At 39.0% G+C, this 18,296-nt stretch overlaps 1 non-coding gene across 1 annotated transcript; it reads right to left on the reverse strand.

The window, feature by feature from the left end:
• Positions 1-10,103: 10,103 nt before the first annotated feature.
• On the reverse strand, positions 10,104-10,210 carry LOC141669759 (small nucleolar RNA R71). Its single transcript, XR_012554020.1, has one exon. It is a non-coding gene; the product is annotated as a small nucleolar RNA R71 (small nucleolar RNA).
• Positions 10,211-18,296: the final 8,086 nt, after the last annotated feature.

The raw sequence follows: 18,296 nt of genomic DNA on the forward strand, positions 1-18,296 counted from the left end.
TAGATATATGAGATCACCTTACAACGATATTTTTATACAGTTATAAACTGGAACTCTGTGTTTATTATGCATGGAAGAGGACTTCCAAGATTTTGAAAAGTATATGTACATATATACTGAATATTTTGCGACTTGGTCGCGTTAAGAGATCAAACTTGGTTCATTTCTTCTTGACCAAGACTTTTATGAGTATTATGAGAATGCTCATATATTGTAAATTATTATACATATTATTTTGGTGGGCTTGTTGCTCACCCTTACTTTCTTCTTTCATCACACAACAACAGATAGACAAGATGAACATGATCAAGCTCCCAATTCGTGAGCGGTTAAGAAACGTTCCGCAGTTTCCTGTAGGCATTGATGTCGTTGTAGCTGAGGTAGGAACTACCAATAGGCTAGGATTTCAACTTTTGATGTGCCAGACTTATGTACATTTATGAATTTTAATAATGGCAAAGAATATGTAAATTTATTCAGAAACCCTTTGAGGTGTAATGGCTTATAATTATGGAATAAAATGACTTGTGTTATTTTTGGATATTCATCTCTGAGACTATAACTTGTGGTGTGTGTATATTGTGGGGTCACGGTACACAGTAGTTGGTTGATTATTAAGATTAAGTATTATTAAGGGAAATGGAACTCGTGACAATCCGGATCCCCGACCCCGGATTTGGGGGTGTTACACAACAAAGTTAAAGAAGGGGAATCAGGAATTGATGTGTTTATCATATCCACATCCAGTGAGTTTGTGGGTGAGTTTGGTATTTGAGGTGCTTCTATTACTAGAGATTTTGGCTGTGACTCCACATTTATTAGAGTCACATCAAGCTGAATTTATGAAGGTGCAGTGACTGCGTCTTTAGCACCAGTTTGCACAGTATGTGTACCCTGTGCATCCCCAAGGGTTTTAGATTTCTTCTTTCTGGCATAAGTTTGGGGTGAGCTTGTATCCCTAACCCTCTTGGCCTGTGCTCTTGGTTGAGAGATATGTTCAATAACTACATCATTTTGGGAGGATGCAGCTAGAAATGAGCTTTTATCATTTTTAAGCACTGCAGTTTGTTGGAAAACTGCAGTGTGGCTAGACTGGGAACCACTCAACTTTCCATCCTTATCCTTAGGGTTTCTTTTATGTTCACCCCTTCCCTCACCTGTCTTACCCACCTGCACACTCCCCTCTTTGGTTTTGGTGGAATTTGCAACTGGCATCTTTTGAGAGATACCAGAGGGGGCTTTCTTTGATTTGGATTTTGAAATATTTACAGGTTTGGTAGCTTGGGTAGGAAACTGTTGGGTCATTGACACAGTTGCCATAGCCATACTAGAACTCAAAGAAATTAGTGAGGTTGGAATAATGGTAGGAATAGATGAACTTACCTCACTTACCTGAGGTGCTACCATTACAGGGAAATAGAACAGTAGCACCTCCTTGTGATGATTGGCCCTGTTCAAATCTGCAATGAGCCTTCTCTCTTGAACCCAACAATCTAATTTGTTGTTAGGGTTCTCAAGCACAAAACCCTCAGAGAGATGGTTAGCTAACATCATAAAGAATCTAACATAATACACATTCTTACCTCTCTTATTTAACTCTCCTAGTTTAAAACCTAACTCAAACAACACGAGGTCACTGAAATTATAGAATCTATCCGTAACTAGCATATAGAGCATGTTAAGCATGGAGATATTGACTGAATCAAAATTACTGACTTTTCCCGAAAAGACCTTTGTCACTACATCACACATAAAACTCTATTCTTTCCTAAGGCCCGGTCTCCTAATGTCACTTAACTTAGAGGTAGAAAGAGCATAGTTCATGGAATTAAGCATATTGATTATATCAGTGTCAGTGTGTGGTGAGGTCACAGTGTTATCAGGAATCTTGAAACATATTTTTATAACATCACTATTGTTACAGAATTCTTTACCTTTAATGGTGAGTGTGATTGTCTTATCTGTTGAGTTGTATGTAGTAGTGGTCCACATCTCTTCAATAACTTCACAAAAGATTGTGGGTGATTCCAGCATGGCATAGCTAAGCTTGTAATTTTTCACAAAGTCCATCATCTTGTGATAGTCACCAGATTGCTGAATACCCTTGTTTACTAATACAGTGAAATTGTTCTTCTCATAAATGAACCCAGTTTGAGACATTATCTTGACAACGGGTGCCATTGTTAGAGAATAAGAGCTTGAAGAGAAAGAGTAAGTGCTTTGAAAGAGAAAGAAATTTGAGCAGTTGATTTGAGAATGATAAAAGAAAAGCAATTGAAATGAAATAAGCTTTTATACTATCCAAAAAAAATAACTGCTAAAAATAATAAAGTAAAATAAAGTAACCAATAAAAATTGCCTAAAATAGCCGTTTAAAAATAAACTATAAAAATTCCACCCATTATCCGTCGTGTTATGCTTACAAACTGTAAGTATACTCGATGGATAATGTTCAGGGAATTAACGGCTGAGATTAAGACAATTCGACGGATGAGGATAGACTGTTATCCGTCGAGTCATAAAATATTCCAGAAAAATAATTGATTTTTATTAGCAAATAGTATACCGACGGATGATCAAACTCGATGGATAAGGATCATCCGTCGAGATGTAAATTTTGACTTAGCCAAAATTTCATCCAATACTGAAAAATCAATTAAATTTCTGGCTTCATATCAACTTGCAAATTATCTCATATAGATTTAAGAATAATTAAGCATACTAACTCACTTACCAACCTTGAAAAGGTGGATTCATCCAGTGGCTTGGTAAAGATATCTGCAAGCTGCTTCTCACTTGGAACAAAATATAGTTCCACAGTACCATTCATTACATGTTCTCTTATGAAGTGGTACTTGATATCTATATGCTTTGTCCTTGAGTGTTGTACTGGATTTTCAGTGATGGCAATTGCACTTGTGTTATCACAGAAAATAGGAATCCTCTCAACTTGCAAACCATAGTCTAGCAATTAATTTTTCATCCATAAAATCTGTGCAAAGCAACTACCTACAACAATATATTCAGCTTCAGCCGTAGAAGTAGAAACTGAATTTTGCTTTTTACTGAACCAGGACACAAGCTTGTTTCCTAGAAATTGACAAGTTCTTGTTGTACTTTTTCTATCAATTCTACAACCTACATAATCTGCATCTGAATAACCAGTTAGATCAAAACCAGAATCTCTAGGGTACCAAATGCCAAGTTTTGGTATTCCCTTGAGATATCTGAAAATTCTCTTAATAGCTATTAAGTGAGATTCTCTAGGATCAGCCTGAAATCTAACACATAAACATGTAGCAAACATTATATCTGGCCTACTAGCTGTTAAGTACAGAAGTGAGCCAACCATGCCCCTATAACTTGAAATATCCACAGACTTTTCAGTAGTGTTTAATTCAAGCTTAGTTGCAGTAGCCATGGGAGTTTTTTCAGATGTGCAATCCATTAGATCAAACTTCTTTAAAAGATCAAAAATATATTTAGTTTGACTAATGAATATTCCATCACTAACTTGCTTAACTTGCAAACCAAGAAAGTAAGTTAGTTCTCCCATCATACTCATTTTATACTTACTTTGCATCAATTTGGCAAACTTTTTGCAAAGTTTCTCATCTGTAGAGTCAAAGATAATATCATCTACATACATTTGAACAAGTATACTAGAGCCATTAATATTTCTAAAGAATAAAGTTTTATCTACAGTACCTCTTGTGAAATGATTTTCCAAAAGGAACTTTGATAGAGTGTCATACCAGGATCTAGGTGATTGCTTCAATCCATAAAGTGCTTTCAAAAGATAATAAACATGTTCTGGAAAATGTGGATCTTCAAAACCAGGAGATTGACTGACATAGACTTCCTCCTCCAAATCTCCATTCAGAAAGGCACTTTTGACATCCATTTGATAGACCTTGAAATTGGCATGGGCTGCATAGGCTAAGAAGATTTTGATGGCTTCAATTCTTGCAACAAGAGCAAATGTTTCATCAAAATCTATTCCTTCTTGTTGACAATAGCCCTTAGCAACCAATCTAGCTTTGTTCCTGACTATTATGCCATTTTTATCCATCTTGTTTCTGAATACCCATTTGGTGTCTATTGAATTCTTTCCTTTAGGCTTGGGTACCAGCTTCCATACATTATTCCTTTCAAATTGGTTTAGCTCCTCCTTCATAGCTAAAATCCAATCAGGATCCAACAAAGCTTCTTCTACCTTCTTTGGTTCTTCCTTGGAAAGAAAGCTGCTGTATAGACATTCTTCTTGAGTTGCTCTCCTGGTTCGAACTCTATAAAAAAACATCACCAATTATGAGTTCAAAGGGGTGATCTTTTGTCTAGTTTCTTTGTTGAGGTAGATTAGCTCTAGATGAAGAGGCCTCATTATTGTCTTCATGTGTGATTGAGTTTTGATTGTTAGAAATTCCCCCTGAGTTTGTGGATCTTTGATTTGAGAAAGGGGAACTTTCTATAGGTGATCTATCCTGACTTCCTGCTCCTTTTGATAACCGACGGATGGTGAATTTTGAGTACCGACGGATGAAGCTGGTTGTCTCCCGACGGATAATGCAGATTGCCTCCCGACGGATGAAGCATTATGTAACTCGACAGATGTTGAGTTTTGTGCTTCATTGGTAGTAGAGTTTTCTGCATTATCCTTAGATACTGTTTCTTGATCACTTTCATCATCATTGTCATCACTAACCATCTCCACATTATCGAATTTGAGGCTCTCATGGTAATCTCCATCTTGAAGTCCTTCAATCTTTGTATCATCAAACACAACATGTATTGATTCCACAACAATGTTGGTTCTTAGATTGTAGACTCTGTATGCTTTACCAACAGTATATCCAACAAAAATTCATTCATCTGCTTTAGCATCAAACTTCCCATTTTGATCAGTTTGATTTCTTAGAATATAGCATTTACAGCCAAAGACATGAAGAAAATTTAGAGTTGGCTTCTTGTTCTTGAACAATTGATAGGGAGTCATGCATCTTGCTTGATTAACCAGGGAAATATTCTGAGTGTAGCATGCATTATTTACAGCTTCAGCCCAGAAATATGTTGGCAGTTTAGATTCTTCAAGCATTGTCCTTGTAGCTTCAATAAGTGATATGTTCTTCCTTTCCACTACTCCATTCTGTTGTGGAGTTCTTGCTACTGAAAACTCATGCAGAATCCCATTTTCCTCACAGAATTCTTGAACTCAGTTCCATTGTCACTCCTGATTCTTCTAACCTTGAAATCAGGATGATTATTGACTTGCCTTATGTGATTGATGATGATTTCACTAGCCTCATCTTTAGACTTTAGGAAATATGTCCAAAAGAACTTTGAGAAATCGTCTACAATTACTAGGCAAAATCTTTTCCTTGAGATGGACAACACATTGACTGGTCCAAACAAATCCATGTGTAGCAGTTACAAAGGTTCTTCAATTGTTGAATCAAGTTTCTTCCTGAATGATGCTTTAATCTGCTTCCCTTTTTGACAGGCATCACACAGTCCATCCTTAGAAAACTCCACTAGAGGAATGCCTCTAACCAGTTCTTTCTTTACTAGCTCATTCATGGTGTCGAAGTTTAAATAGGATAGCTTCTTGTGCCATAGCCAACTATCATCCTGACTTGCTTTACTGAGAAGACAAGTAACAGATTCTGCTTTATATGAGTTGAAATTAGCTAGGTACACATTTCCTTTTCTCACACCAGTGAGAACCACTTTGTTGCTTCTTTTGTTAGTCACAACACAGGCTTCTGAGTTGAAGGTTACTGAGTTGCCTTTATCACAAAGCTGGCTGATACTCAACAAGTTGTGTTTGAGACCATCCACTAAGGCAACTTCCTCAATGATGACATTGTCCTTTGAAATCAAGCCATATCCCACAGTATAACCATTGTTGTCATCTCCAAAAGTAATACTTGGGTCAGCTCTCTCCTTGAACTCTGTGAGCAGGGTAGAATCACCAGTCATGTGTCTTGAACAACCACTATCCAAGTACCAAAGATTCTTTCTGTTTTCCTGCACACATCAAAATTAAATCAAGTTGATTTTGGTACCCAAGTTTCCTTGGGTCCTGCCTTGTTAGCTTTCTTTTTCTGTTTCTTAGGCTTATATCTCATTTGACTTGGGGATATCAGATTTATCCTTGGTCATTTGAGTTGGGCCTTTGAAACCATTCATTGCAACAGAATTATCATGCATATTATAATCAACAGGGAATGGCATGCTATTAGTGAACATGTTATTCCAGTAAGGCATGTTAAATGACATTTGTGGCATACTAAACGCAGCATAATAAAGATCAGGTGCAAATGGCATATTAGCAAACTGTGCATTCAAATTCTGTGTAGACATAGCATTCATAGGCATGGGAGACATGACATTCATGTTAGGAAAGTGAGGTGGCACAGACATGGAAGTAGGCATGGCAGATTTGCAATTAACAGACAAATGATTTACACTACCACACTTGACACAGATTTTTCTAGGAGCATATTTATCAGGTGTGTAGTTATTATGTTTGTTAATCCCTACTTTACCATTTCTATTATTTTTCTTTTTAACCTCTGTTTTCACCTCAATCTTTTCAAGTCTGTCACTTAACTGTTTGGCAGTCATGTGACCAACATTAGCATTTTTCCCTTTCTTAACTTGACTCGATTCTCCTGAAATAAAGTTCTTGGAAACAGATCCATACTTTTCATTCAGCTTAACAAGTTTGGCTTTACTGATAGGCTTATTTACAGCCGACGGATGAGGATTTTCATCAGTCGACGGATAACCCTTTTTGTTATCCGACGGATGATCCTCATCATCCGTCGAGTCTACATCTGTTAGCACTCCATCCACCAAATTTGGTTCTAGTTTCTCCTTGTTCTATTTCCAGGCTACATCACGGAAAGACTCGATTCCTTGAACTTTGGTAATTTGAGCATGGACATCTCTAGATGTTTTCCATGCCTTAATCACCTCCTGTTCACGCTCGAGCCACTTCTTCAAAATTTCTTCTTTCTTTAAGGACTCAGTTAATTCCTCCTTGACAATCTTACACTCAATTCTTAATTTTTCAAAATCAATGAACTGAGACTCTAGCACATTATTTCTCTCACTTAAAAATAAATTGTTTTCTTTGATTTTAGCATTTTCTTTAGTAAGAGACTTAAGTGTAACACGCAAATGATATAACTCTGTAGACATGTCATTTATGGCATCATTACACTCAGCTTTAGATAAATGTGCAAGGTTTGTAGTAATTACCTGATTACTTGAAGAACTTATTTCTGTTTCATCAGACTTGGCCATTAGGGCTAGATTGACATAGCTGACATCTTCATCTTCATCCAGACCATCTGCTGCCCAGTCATTTTCTTGTGTAATGAAAGCCCTTTCCTTTTGTTTGAGCAGCTCAAAGTATTTTTTCTTATAATCCACAGGCTCAAACTTTTTCTTATTCTTACTGGAATCTGACTTCCTACACTCACTGGCAAAGTGCCCTGCCAAGCCACATTTGAAACATTTGAATTTTGATTTATCCACCATGTTTCTATTTGGCTTGGCTGCTCCAAAGTTCTTTTTGAACTTGAGCTTGGAAAATCTTCTGTAAAGAAATGCTAAATGTTCATCAATGTCTTCCATGTCATCTTGGCTCAAAGAATCTTCATTTTCTACTGCAAGCCCCTTGCCCTTGTTTTCACAAACCCTTGAAGTTGACTCAAAAGCTTCCATCTTCATCTCCTTCTCTTTCTCTAACTCAGCAACTAGTGCAATGGACCCTCCTTTCTTCTTTCCTCTCTTCATCCTCTCATCTTCCTCTATTTCAAGCTCATAAGTTTTCAGGATGCCATACAGTCTCTCCAAAGTAAACTCCTTATAATCTTGAGAGTTTCTTAATGAGACTGTCATTGGTTTCCATTCCTTTGGAAGAGATCTAAGGAATTTCAGATTGGAGTCTTTTATCTGATAGACCCTTCCATGCAACTTTAGAGCATTTAGCAGTTTTTAAAACCTACTAAAAATGTCAGTGAGAGACTCACTTTCTTCATTATGAAAATGCTCATATTGCTGAATCAGTAGCTGCATCTTATTTTCTCTAACTTGCTCAGTGCCATCACAGATGATCTGTATAGTATCCCAAACATCCTTGGAAATTTTGCAGTTGATAATATTATCAAACATATCACCATCAACTCCATTAAACAGGATATTCATGGCCTTTTTATCCTTTCTGACTTGTTCAATATCAGGATCAGACCATTCATGCCTTGGCTTGGGGACAGATGGCTCATTTCCAGTTGCAGCTCTCATTGGAACATGAGGGCCTCTTTCTATGCAGTCCACATAGGCCTCATCTTGAGAAAGCAAATGAAGATGCATCTTTACCTTCCAATGATGGTAATTATATTTATCCAGAAAAGGAATCTTGACTCCAATATCTTTCTTGTTCATCCTGCTGTATTGTTTTGATCTTTAAACTCTTTGTTCTTCAAGAGCTTGCTCTGATACCAATTGTTAGTCCCTTAACAATGTAACAAGAATTACAGAAGGGGGGTTGAATGGAATTCTTGAAACTTTTTCTTGAATAAAAATGTTCTAACTCAAATATATATATAAGTGTGAATTGATTAGCAGAATGCAGAATAGTTACTTGAAATGAATCAAAACACAAGTAATTAAAAACAAGAGTCTTTAAAAACTTTCTGGTGGATTTGAATGATTCCACCAGAGATATATAATATATATCGAGAGAACTCTGTATGCAAAAAGCTCACAGCTGCTTACAAAATGATAACAACTTAGAATGAGAGAAATGCTAAGAATACAACTTATAAATGTTTCTCTCTTTCTAACTGAGTTTCTTAGTTACTATTCTATTGCTGCTTCTTGGTTTATATATCACCAAGATTATAAAGTAATAAGACAGGATAATAAAACAAAAACTATCAAGTCTCATACAATGCTACTTCATTACTCTATTCCAGCATTTTTGAATATCTTCATAATAGGATGGAAATGGCAATGCTTGTTTGTTCTCAAAAACCCAGTTGAATAGGCTACCACATTCCATTTGCATACACTCGACGCATGTGACTGTGTTGTCACTGTCAACAGATATTTGAATTCTTTATCCGTCGGGTTTATGATCATCCGTCGAGTTATTGATCATCCGTCGGGTTGTTGATCATCCATCGAATTCATTGTTGTTTATCCGTCGGGTAGCAACCAGGCACTTGACTCAATTTCATTTATGCAGAATTACAAGAATCATCTATGTACAATTAATCAACCTATTCTGCATATCTAGTTAAAGTCAACATGACTTAAGTACTACTACAGATTCTAAACAATGTGTATGCAGAAATGTGCTACAGACTTATTGTTACATAAGCTACTCACTCGATGGATAATAAGTCATCATCCATCGGGACTAAAATGAGTTATCCGTCGGGACTATAATCCTTATCCGTCGAGTGCTGCATTTTCACTAAGTAAAATCTACCAAGGTATTTTGTTCATGAAATCATCAAGTACACAACATATGCACAACAGTTTATGCAAACACGTTCTCGCACTCGCAAGAGGACTCTAGATACGGCTGAGGAGACAGACTCAGTTCTTGATATTCCGGAAAAGATAGATTTTGAAGATTCGGATAAAGAGAGTGAAAAGAAAGAACCGGTAATCATGGGTGATCATATAGTTCCAGCAGATCCAGCTCTTATGGACTTTTCTCGGCCTAAAATTGATGACATTCAGTCAAGCATCATTCATCCGACTATTCAGGCTAATACTTTTGAAATCAAGCCAGGCACTATTCAGATGGTGCAGAATTCTGTTTCTTTCGGAGGTGCTGCGACTTCTTTCGGAGGTGCTGCGACTGAAGATCCCAACATGCATATCAGGAATTTTGTCGAGATCTGCAGTACTTTCAAATATAATGGTGTTACTGATGAGGCTATTAAGCTGAGACTTTTCCCATTCTTTCTAAGGGAAAAGCTAAGGACTGGTTATATTCTTTACCAGCTGGGTCCATCACTACTTGGGAAGATCTTGCGCAAAAATTTCCGGTGAAGTTTTATCCAATGGCCAAAACTGCAGCTATGAGGAGTGCTCTTACTCAGTTTGCGCAGCAACCAACAGAATCTATGTGTGAAGCTTAGGAGCGCTATAAGGAGATGTTGAGAAAGTGTCCACATCATGGTATGCCTGACCAGATGGTGATCACTGGGTTCTACAATGGTTTGGGGGCCCAATCTCGGCCCATGCTCGATGCAGCAGCTGGAGGCGCCTTGTGGGCCAAAAGCTATATTGAGGCCTATAATCTTATTGAAACTATGGCTGCAAACAAGCATCAAAACCGAACTCAAAGGATGATGCCTGGGAATGTAGCATGCATTCTGGAAGTTGATGCAGCTACAGCTATTGCAACGCAGCTCCAAGCGCTGTCTATAAAGGTCGATTCTTTAGCCAACTATGGAGTCAATCAGATAGATATGGTCTGTGAGCTTTGTGCAGGTTCTCATACTACAGATCAGTGTTCTCTTATTAATAAATCTGTTCAGTATGTGAAAAATTATCAGTGACCACAGCAGCCTGTGCCAGCTACTTATCATCCTAATAACAGAAATCATCCCAATTTTAGCTGGAGCAATAATCAGAATGCTGTTCAGCAACCATATCAGCAAGCTGTAAGTAAGTAGTTTAATCCACCTGGATTCCAGCAACCTCAGCAATATGCTCAAAGGCAATCATATCCTCAACAAGGAGGTGCTGTTCCACCTTCTAGTGCTGATTTTGAGGAGCTAAAGATGTTGTGCAAAAGTCAGGCTGATCCTATCAAGACCTTGGAGAATCAAATCGGTCAAATAGCCAATGTCGTTCTCAATCGTCAACTTGGCACACTTCCCAGCGATACTGAAGTGCCAGACAGGAAGGAAGCTAAAGAGCAAGTCAAAGCTATTACCTTAAGGTCTGGAAAAGTTGCTGAAGCTGAAAAAATAAAAGATGGAGAAGCTGAAGTTAAAGATGGAGAAGAGAAACAAAGGGAGAAAGAGGCGGAATAAAGGAAGACTATTGTTGAACACACTCTGCCTTAGGATAATACATAGGAGAAACAACTTTATCCTCCACCACCTTTTCCTAAGCGATTACAAAAACAAAAGCTGGATAAGCATTTGGTAAGTTTCTAGAGGTGTTCAAGAAACTTCACATCAACATACCTTTTGCTGAGGCTCTGGAGCAAATGCCTAGTTATGCTAAATTCATTAAAGGTATTCTTTCAAGGAAGGTGAAACTGGATGATCTTGATACCGTTGCTCTAACGAAAGAGAGCAATGCGGTGCTGCAACAAAAATTACCTCCAAAACTTAAAGATCCAGGTAGCTTCACCATTCCTTGCACCATTGGCAAGTTGTCATTCGACAAGTGCCTTTGCGATTTGGGAGCAAGCATCAATCTGATATCGTTGTCTATCTTCAAAAAGCTGAATTTGCCTGATTCAAAGTCCACCTATATATCTCTACAATTGGCTGATCGTTCTATTACATACCCACGAGGCATCGTGGATGACGTGTTAGTAAAGGTGGATAAGCTCATTTTTCCTGCAGACTTTGTCATTCTGGATTTCGAGGAAGATAAGAAGATTCCCATAATCTTGGGAAGACCTTTCTTGGCTACATGCCGTACCTTGATAGATGTGCAAAATGGTGAACTTACTATGCGGGTGCAAGACCAGGATGTAACATTCAATGTATTTAATGCGATGAAATTCCCTATAGAAAATGAGGAGTGCTTCAATGTGGATTTGATGGATTCTGCACTAACTTCAGAACTTGAGCATGTGCTAAGGTCTGATGCCTTAGAAAAAGCCTTATTAGGGGAATTTGACAGTGAAGATGAGGAAGGCAATGAGCAACTACAATATCTAAATGCTTCTTCTTGGAAGTGAAAGCTAGACATGCCATTTGAATCTCTTGGTAATACTGATCTCAAGAATGCTGAGGGAAAGCTCAAACAATCTATTGAGGAAGCGCCTACTTTGGAGCTTAAACCATTGCCTGAACACTTGAGATATGCTTTTTTAGGTGATGCATCTACTTTGCCTGTTATTATTGCATATGACCTTTCAGGTAGTGAGGAGGACAAGCTCTTGAGGATCTTGAGAGAATTCAAATCGGCCATCGGATGGACTATAGCAGATATAAAAGGGATCAGCCCTTCGTATTGCATGCATAAAATTCTGCTAGAGGAAGGTAGCAAGCCGACTGTTGAGCAACATCGAAGACTTGATCCTATCATGAAAGAAGTGGTGAAGAAATAAATTCTAAAGTGGCTGGATGCAGGAATCATATATCCTATTTCTGACAGTTCTTGGGTGAGCCCCGTGCAATGTGTACCTAAGAAATGAGGTATTACTGTGGTAGCAAATGAGAAGAACGAGCCCATCCCCACTCGAACAGTCACAAGACGGAGGGTATGCATGGACTACAGAAAGTTGAACAAAGCCACGAGGAAGGATCACTTCCCTCTTCCATTTATTGATCAGATGCTTGACAAGTTGGCTGGTCATGAGTATTATTGTCTTCTGGATGGCTATTCGGGTTACAATCAGATTTGCATTGCACCAGAAGATCAAGAAAAGACTACTTTCACTTGTCCATTTGGCATGTTTGCTTTTCGCAGAGTTTTTTTAGGCTTATGTGGTGCACCTGCCACTTTTAAGAGATGCATGATGGCAATATTCTCTGATATGATTTGGAATAATGTCGAAGTGTCCATGGACGACTTCTCCGTTTTTGGACATTCATTTGATGAATGTTTGAATAATCTTCGTTCAGTGCTTAAAAGGTGTGTGTAAACTAATTTGGTGCTCAATTGGGAAAAATGTCACTTCATGGTGCAACAAGGCATTATTCTTGGGCACAAAGTCTCCAGCAAGGCCCTTGAGGTGGATAAAGCCAAGGTGGGGGTCATTGAAAATCTTCCGCCACCTATTTCTTTGAAAGGAATCCGTAGTTTTCTTGGTCATGCGGGTTTTTATCGGCGTTTCATCAAGGACTTCTCTAAGATATCTAAGCCGTTGTGCAACTTGCTCGAGAAAGATGTGCCTTTCAAATTTGATGATGAATTATTGGCAGCATTCGAGACTCTCAAGAAGAGTTTAATAACTGCACCAGTTATTACGGCACCTGATTGGACAGAACTTTTGAGATAATGTGTGATGCAAGTGATTATGCGGTGGGCGCAGTTCTTGGGCAGCGCAAGAAAAATCTATTTCATGTGGTCTACTATGCTAGTAAGACGCTTAATGGAGCTCAGATGAACTACACCACTACTGAGAAGGAGCTCTTGGCTATAGTTTTTGGTTTTGAAAAATTTCAATCTTATCTACTTGGGACAAAGGTGACAGTATTCACTGATCACGCTACCATTCGCTATCTGGTCTCAAAGAAGGATTCGAAGCCTAGACTTATTCGTTGGGTGCTCTTGCTATAGGAATTTGAGCTAGAGATCAAGGATCGAAAAGGTACTAAAAATCAAGTAGCTGACCATCTCTCTAGATTGGAGAATCCCGATTCTACTTCACATGATAAGACATTGATCAACGAATCTTTTCCGGATGAGCAGTTGTTCGCAGTTCAGGAGGAAGAGCCATGGTTCGCAGACATTGTGAACTATCTTGTCAGCAATATAATGCCTCCTAATATGAATGCAGCTCAAAAGAAGATGTTTCTATATGGGGTGAAGTGGTACATGTGGGATGAACCATATTTGTTTAGACAAGGAGCTGACCAGATCATCAGGAGATGTATCCCATTCTATGAGACGGAGGGGATATTATGAGACTGTCATTCCACAGTTTATGGTGGACATTATGGTGGTGAAAAGACAACAGCTCGTATTCTTCAAGCAAGTTTTTTTGGCCTACGTTGTTTAAGGATGCACATCAGTTCGTTTTAAGGTGTGATCGTTGTCAAAGAGTTGGGAATCTTACTAGAAAGGATGAGATGCCTTTAAATGTGATGCTTGAAGTTGAGGTCTTCGATGTTTGGGGAATCGATTTCATGGAACCATTTATCTCATCCAGCAATAATCAGTACATCTTGATGGCAGTCGATTATGTCTCGAAATGGGTAGAAGTCAAGGCTCTACCGACAAATGATGCAAAGGTAGTGTTGAGTTTTCTTCATAAGCAGATATTCACAAGGTTTGGAATGCCACGAGTTATCATAAGTGATGAGGGGTCGCATTTCTGCAATCGTAAGTTTACTTCTATGATGCAACGCTATAATATGAATCATCATATTACTACTGCCTATCATCCGCAAACTAATGGTCAAGCTGAAGTGTCTAATAGAGAGATCAAGCGCATTCTAGAGAAAGTTGTTTGTCCTTCAAGGAAAGATTGGTCTTTGAAGCTCGATGAAGCTGTTTGGGCTTATAAAACAGCATACAAAACTCCACTTGGGATGTCCCCGTTCCAACTTGTCTATGGTAAGGGATGTCATTTACCTGCGGAGCTTGAGCATAAGGCTTATTGGGCACTTAAGAAGTTAAACCTTGATCTAGATGCAGCTGGGAAGAAGCGAATGCTTCGGTTAAATGAACTTGATGAATTTCGACTGCAAGCGTACGGAAACAACAAAATGTACAAGGAAAAAGTGAAAAGGTGGCACGAAAGGAAGTTATCTCCTAAGTTATTTGTGCTGGGGCAACAAGTTCTTTTATTCAACTCTCGTCTCCGACTTTTTCCTGGAAAGTTATTATCAAGGTGGTCTGGACCATTTATCGTCAAAATTGTGTTTTCACACGGAGCGGTGGAAATTTTTGAGAACGATCCGGGCCAAGCATTCAAGGTTAATGGTCAGAGATTGAAGCACTATTATGGGGACACGACAAACTGGGAAGTGAAATTAGTGCCGTTTCATTATTAACTTGATCGCACTACTCTACGTCAAGCTAATGACGTAAAAGAAGCGCTTCTTGGGAGGCAACCCAAGATTTGAGACTATAGGAACCTTTAGAAGTTAGTACTCTATCCAAAAACCCAAAAAAATCAGAAAAGAAAAAGGCAGAAATTTTTTTTCCAGGAACCTACCGGGCGCCCGCCTGCTAGTTCCAGGCGGCCGCTTGGGAACTGAGGTGCCCGCCTGCTGTTCCAGGAGACCGCCTAGAGCCCGACTGTTTGAAAAAAATAATTCAGCCTTATAAAAAAACACAAAATAAAACACAAAAATAATTCCACAACCATAACCCCATTAACCCACGAATTTTCTCCTACAAACAAGCCACAAACCCCACTCCTACTCAATTTCTAAACCTAAATCCTACCCTATATATACACACAACCTCTCCATATACACTCCCATATACTTTCAACTTACAAACTCTCTCCTACACACAAAACACAACTCTCAAACACTTATTCTCAGTTTTAATGGCCCCAAAGAGATCTCGAACTGTTGATAGCAGCAACACCATTCCTACTGCTGATTCTTCGAGGGGTACTGCTGTGAGGCCCCGATTGGTGGATAGGGCTGCTGAGGAGGAGTATGCTAGACTTATGACTAAGCCGATTTTGAAGGAGAGGGAATTTTTGCCATCGGGGAGGGATGTTGAGTTATTGCCGATGATTGCAGAGAAAGGGTGGATTACTTTTTGTGAGTCTCCTGAGGCGGTCAAGATGAGTGTGGTTCGCCGTGTTATTGGGCAGCGACAAAGGAAGCCCGAGGCGATTCGCCGTGTTATTGGGCAGCGACAAAGGAAGCCCCATGAGGAGAATTGGAATGAGAAGACCCCCGAGAATTTTGACTCGGATTTGATTATTGCTACTCTCTGTCAGCCGGGCACGGTGTGGAAGTTTAAGACGGGATCTAATGAGTATCGTTCTTTTCCGGCTGTTGCGATGAACAGGTATGCCCGTGCATGGAATGCCTTCATTTGTGCTAATATTTTTCCTTCTTCACATGCACATGAGGTTACAGTTGAGAGAGCCAGGTTGTTGTGGGGAATTCTGAATGGGGAGTATTATGTGGACCTTGGTGAGTTCATCTACCAAGGGATTTTAAAGTTTTTGAGGGGCAGGACGCATAACAACATCCCTTATGCCTCTGTTGTCACGAAGCTGTGCAAGGCAGTTGGAGTCCACTGGCCTTCTTATGAGCAGCTACAGATGCCTACCGCTCCTATTGATTCATCGACGCTGAATGCAATGCAGGAGTGGACGGGTGGAGAGCCCGAGGAGCATGATTTGGGATATCGTCATCCAGGAGGACGTCCAGCAGCTAGTGCTACGATGGCTAGGCCCAGTTAGGCTCATGGCGAGGCAGGTTCTTTTAGAGCCCATGGAGGTGATGGTTCAGGGATGGTTGATGCCCAGTACAGGAGGCTATCCAGGAGGATGGATGCGATGTACGAGTCGCAGAGTAGGTTTGCTCAGGAGCTCACCCTAGCACTTGGGACTGCTTTTAGAGGCCTTGGAGCTGACATCCAGTGGCCCATTTTTGGTGAGGACTCTGCTTATCCGCCTCCTGACACTCCACCCTCTGAGGATGATGAAGATGATTTCTCTGAGTAGGTATACCTTGTGTTCCTTTCTATTACCTTCACCGGGGACAGTGAAGATTTTAAGTTTGGGGGTGGTAGTTAAGGAACATATTTGTAATGTGTCATGTAGTTGCATATTCATGATAGTTTAGTTCATATAGTTGCATATTTTTGCCATATAGTTTTTTATTATTTTATAGCTTTATTTATCATGTCATTTAGCTCATGCATATATCATGATCCCTTTTGTGTTACTTTACCAATTGATATGTGATATTTATGCGAGTGTAGTGATAGCGGTAGAGGGATGTTAAATCTTGTTAGGTTGACATGCATGCTAGAAATACTTGTAATTTCACTAAGTCTTAGAGTATGCTTAAGGACTAGATTGTTGTCATGGTTTGATGGTTTTTGAGGTTAATCTATTGATTATGCTTAGAATGTATGATAGACTCTTAATGATAAAAAAGCATGAAAAGATAAAATTGGAGTAAAAATTGGAATTCATTGATAGTCGTGGTTATGCGTCAAATGGCTAGTAGCCAGCTCGTATTGTATGCGAGTAGTCTAGGGTTGAGCAATATGGAGCGAAACACACTTGCTCAGAAATTGAAAAAAAAAATGAAAAAAAGAAAATAGAATAGAAAAAAAAGAAAAAAATATGGTTTAATGCATAATTGATCACGGGTGAGCTCTTTGGTATTCGAGTTATTAAGTTCTTAGGGGACTTTGTGCCTAGTGACCTAAGGCTTTTATAGTCTAGGATCCGCTAACCTAACGCTCGCTAAATGGATGCCATTGCATAAGTATTTTGTGGACCTCACTCATTGCACGATCAAATAAGCATTTGTTTATTGTGTTAAATAAAAGCATGATTCCGTAATAAGCTCCAGTAATCTTGAAGTGTTATAAGTCATTTTGTGTCTAGAATATATTTTTCGTATAATCTTGTGATTGCCTTGAGGATAATTGAGTTATGATAATTGATCTAGTTTCGAAGCATATCTGTTAAGCATTTGCACACACCACATTTCTAGTTGTATGTTAGCTTGCGTGATTTGATTGATCTTTAGTCGCCTAATTGCATTTGTTGAGATGTTACGTGTTGGTTGGTTTAGTCATTGCGATGGGGATCACTGTATTTCATGTAATTTGCATTCATGCATGTTTTTATTTTGTTTTTGAGTCTGTGACACTTGAGGACAAGCATCGATTTAAGTTTGGGGGTGTGATAAGTGACATTTTATACCACTTAGAACATCTTATAATGGCTTGAATTGATGTCTTGAAATTAAGTATTTTGTGTATTTGATGCATTTTTCTAGTGTCTTTGCATTTCAGGGTATAACTTGCGAATTTAGGGGGATTTCATCAAAATAAGCCTAGGGAAGTACTTGGAATCAGTTGCAGGGAGTTGTACGAAGAAATCAGCAAAATCAGGAGCAAAAAGTTGATTTTTCCAGAAATTGTCCAGGCGCCTGCCTGGGATGTGGGGCGACCGCCTGGAGGTGCAGGCGCCCGCTTGGGACCTGGGGCGGCCGCTTGGGGTCGAGAAAATTAATTTTGTATTTTAATTCGTATTCTACTGGGTTTCTGACGACGCTGTTTCTTGTGGACTCTAATATAAACCTACTTGAGAGACGTTTCACAAAAACAAGCAACAAAGAACAATTATCAATCAAGCAAGGAGCAAGGAGAGAAGATTAAGAAGACCGCTTTAGCACACCGCAACGAAGAAGAGGAAG

The sequence above is a fragment of the Apium graveolens genome, chromosome 6 (assembly GCF_009905375.1).
Source record: "Apium graveolens cultivar Ventura chromosome 6, ASM990537v1, whole genome shotgun sequence".
NCBI classification, from domain to species: domain Eukaryota; kingdom Viridiplantae; phylum Streptophyta; class Magnoliopsida; order Apiales; family Apiaceae; genus Apium; species Apium graveolens.